Genomic DNA, 4,504 nt, shown 5'->3' with positions numbered 1-4,504 from the left:
ACTTCCGTCAGGAGCGCTGCTCGGTCGGAGTCATGCTGTCAGGTCTCCCGTAAGGGTGTTGTTCCTTTTATTGTCCCTGTTCATCTCTCGCCATGCAGAAAACCAGTTAAATTTGCTCTCGGCTCTTTGTCGTCAACACCAAGGCAGAATTTGCTCACCGTTCGTCCACCACACTACCACTACACGACGCAGGCGATGGAGCCCGGTACGGGGAACTGCTACAGCGGTTGGATCCAAGTTCCAACTTCACGGACATCAAGGCGGCTCCAACTTCAAATAATTCGAATTCACGGTGGTCACTGGTGAGTGCGGGATCAATTCTCTCTCTCCCTCCCTCCCCCTCCCTCCCCCCTCCCCTCCCCTCCCTCCCCTCCTCTCTCTCTCTCTCTCTCTCTCTCTCTCTCTCTCTCTCTCTCTCTCTCTCTCTCTCTCTCTCCTGACTGAGTTTTAACAAGCTTCTGAGGCCAGCTGGTTGGGCGTTTGCCTTTGTCGCGTGGGTTATTCTCAGAGAATATTTTGGTTCATCGGGGAAGGAGTATTTTAGACAGCCATGAATTTTAGAGCGTTTGAAAAGCAGCAATTGCTGGAGCTTTCAGCAGAGTTGCGCTTTAATGTTTTGGGCGCGTTGAAAAATGCCGGATCAATACAGGCTATGCTCGCTGTTGGGGCTGACGATGGCGAGCTGCCGGAATGCATTGAGCTTATTAATGACAGGAAGGCCGCTAAACGTCTGGCTGCAAAGGCAGAACGAAAGGAGACAAGGCGAGAGAAGGAATTTGAACTTGAGAGAGAACGAGAGCATGAAACCAAGTGAGAAACTGCTACTCGAGCAGGAGAAAAGCCACAGAAAAGAAGCACAGTAATATACAAAAAACGAAGCGTGGACAAGACAAGCGCTTGTAGCGCTTGTCCTGTCCACGCCTCGTCTTTTGTTTATTACTGCGTTTGTTTTCTATGTGGTTATAGACCAACACGCCCAAACCTTTTCCCATCGGAAGAAAAGCGGCAGCATGAAATTGAGATGAAGCGTTTTGAGGTAGAAATGTCTCGACCTAGGCGTCAGAGTGACAGCAGCGTGCAGTGTGCGGCGAGTGAGCAATATGCGTATTGCAATTGTTTAGTGGTCCATTTAGAGCGACTGTATGCTGGGTGTTCTAAATATTGCCTCCAGGCCAACCTATGTAAGAAATTTTCGGACGCAATTATATTTATCTTAGAGTGTAGCTTCTGGCTCGCAAGAACTTACCATGGTTGAACATCCTGCAACGTCGCCGGAGTATGTTAGCGAAAAAAAATGGCCGAGTGTCTGCTTGCTTCCCTGCAAACGTCGTCAAAAGACCATTGTCTTCTCCATCCCCTGCCGCATAACTACTCTCCTCTCTCTCATACCCACCTCTCACGTTCTTCCCTCCTGTCGCGATCGCCCATCATAAACGCAATAGAGGCTTGCTAAATTAAATTTTTCCGCGTTTTCACTGCTGGCGCGACATATGTTCAGACGTTTTCGTAGCTTAACTTAGCGTTCGATTTACGAGCACCAGGCTTTATTGTGAGCTTTTATTGTACTTTATGGTTGGAATATTGTTTCTAATGCGTTGTCTCCTGTTTAATACCGCAAAAATTACAGCCAACTTTATGTTAGATGAAAAGAACTATACTAGAATCAGTTATGTACTTATGTTTTCCTTCAGATATCTCTAATGCTTTCTTTTTAGTGTTGCTGTTGACTATCGCAAAAATTACGCCCAAGTCTACTTTACATTAGAAGAACCATACTGGCATTAGTTATGTATTTATGTTTTACTTGAAATATGCCTTATGTTTTTTAGTGTACAACGTTGACACGTATGGAGAGAGAGAGAGAGAGAGAGTAATCTTTATTCAGGAGAAGATGGTCGTGATCCGGACAGCCCTAGTCCGGGTTGCCCTCTGTAATGCAGATATCCAACGCCTTCTTGATGTGGGTGACCAGAAGGAGCTGACAACCGTAACTTTCAGGGGACCGAACAACCACCTTGAAACTATCGCGGAGGCTCTATCCCACTTCTAGCCACGTACATTGGGAATGCCCCCGTATTATTTTAGAAACATCTGCAGTCCACCCAGAAACAAAGCAGTGCATCCGTCTGAATCCACCCTGGCTTACTCAGGCTACAATTATGGAGCTTTTTTTTTATTTAGAAGACTTAAAATTTATATAAACGTCTATATATAAATGTCTCTTTCAGAAGTTACTTTATACTTTTGGACGGGCGGCTGAATCTAGGAACAGACAAGCAGACAGACGTGCAGACAGACCAAAATTTTCGCATTTAAGTAGCCTAGGAAAGACTGTCACTGGTATTCCGAGTCCTTCCTGCCCTCAAGCCCCCAGCCGAGGAGAAAATCGATTTCCCCATGCATAAGCATTGCGGAATCCTGCCTGCAGCCGAGAGGAGGCTGCAAATGGAATAGATGAGGGAGTCAGAATACGGCCCTATGTCTTCTTTAAAACATGACGTTGAGAACACTTTCAAATCTTGGCTTAAGCTGTGCCATGACAACGTTGTAAAGTTTTGAAGGAAGTATGGTACCTTACGGTACCCCTCGGGTATTCAGTTTCGATGGTCTGGTAATGGTACCAGCGTAAACATAAAATTTCAAATTAATGTAAGCAGTCAGTTTTAGTGGTATATTTTTATGGGCTGTAAGCGACTGCTGTGGACTGCATTTAGTTCCTAGCAGTTATCCTTCACTTCGAAATTGGAAGATGAGCGTTCTAGCTAATTTTCGCTGCATGTAATGTCAAGCAGAATGCTGGAAGCCCGCCCGACAAAATCCCAGCTTGCATGCCCAATCTCTCAGTTTCATGTGTGCATTCGTCAAAAGGAAAACAAAGGCTTAAGACCATGCTGCAGTCATATTATTAGTGGTATCGGTTGCACATCGCACTAGTCTTTGACACTGCGAAATGCACTACAACAAGGTTACGCGAATATTCCACATGTACGGAGTGGTAAAGCATGTGAAATGGGTTTATAAGTGCAGCAATTGGAAGCATTTTCTTCGTTTGCGACTCTAAACAATCTATCCGATGGTGGCACGAGCATTTGTGAACGTTTTAGTTAACGAGTAAGGTTCACAACTCAATTTGCCTAATTTGATTCGTTTTTGGTACTTATAAGTGTTAAACAGACATTGCGTGTAATTGTAACCTGATAGCTGTGTCACCTCAGTGAAATGTAAGCAGTCTTTTCCAACATTCCGAGCAGGCTACATAATGGCCAAGCAATAGTGAAGGCAGTATCAAAAAATTGCCGCGTATCTGCTCCTTTCGTTGCAAATGTCGACGAAAGACGATAGTCGACTGGGGCCCCTGACAAGCAAATGCATCCCTACTCTTTCCCGCTCACTTCTCATGCTGTTCCTCTCTTGTCTCGTTCCTCCCACGATAACACGCCAGAGGTGTGCTCAAGTCAATTTTTATTTACCGCGTTCCACTTCTCCAAGTCAGGCGCCTCGATGCCAGCGCTGCATTACGGAGGAGACGCGCGTGATTGAGGCACCCTACTACAACGTTTGTAGAACTACGTTGCCCTACTCCACGAGCGTTCCAAACGAACGCGTAATCTATCCAGTGGAACCTTTCGTTTCTGTTGCAGTTTGATTTTTAAATGCCGCTAGGTAGCGCGGGCAACAGCAGGCGACGCTTTTCTGCAGTTGATGGAGTATTTTATTTGCTATCACAAAAACCAAGCATTCGTGAATTTTTTAATAAAGGAACACTACAAATATCACTTATGAATTGATTTTCCGCCTCACATCTGTGTAATGTTTTGCTCTTGTTCTACCATGCTGTCAAGTATGAAGATTGCCACCAGACTTAGGCGTTTAGATTTGGCTGTGGGTATATAAGACTATTGCGCACATTCAGTTTCACTTTGGCCGGGTGGCTAAATCGAGTCACAGACAGACAAACAGACAGGGCAAAATTTCTGCGTTTAAGTAGCCCAAGAAAGACTATCGTCTTTAAAATGATTGATAAATATTTAAAAACATTTAAAATGAGACAATGTGAGTTATTCAGTAACAAGACAAGCTGTAATTATTTGTGGGTGGGGTGTATATTGCCTTGCTGTAATTCTACATTATGAATATATCAAGCAATAGTTAAAATACAGTTATTTACTTCTGAACCGTAAAATCCATAACTATTCTTGTTTGATTGCAAGGTTGTGAACGTCAAGAAATGCTAAATGCAACAAAATATATGCTCCCTCTTGCAAGGAACGTACCGTGCGATAAGCTTAGACAGTAAAAGTGTGGCCTCTATTTTTCTTCAAAATATTTTTCAACAATATTGCATGCATTTAACCTCGCAGCAGCATAAATGTATCCCTCGAAGTGCGAGTTCGACTCCTGCGAGTATTAAAATTGCCCTTATGGGCAGAAAAGCGGCACTCAAAAGTATTGGCAGACTACAGTGCCCGGATCGATAGAACTGGTCCGGCCCGATACCCGCACA

Source organism: Haemaphysalis longicornis, unplaced genomic scaffold (genome assembly GCF_048455015.1).
Source record: "Haemaphysalis longicornis isolate Haplotype H1 unplaced genomic scaffold, Haemaphysalis longicornis Haplotype H1 scaffold_4, whole genome shotgun sequence".
Lineage (NCBI taxonomy): Eukaryota > Metazoa > Arthropoda > Arachnida > Ixodida > Ixodidae > Haemaphysalis > Haemaphysalis longicornis.
The sequence above is the reverse complement of the archived record's forward strand: the minus strand, read 5'-3'. Positions refer to the sequence as shown.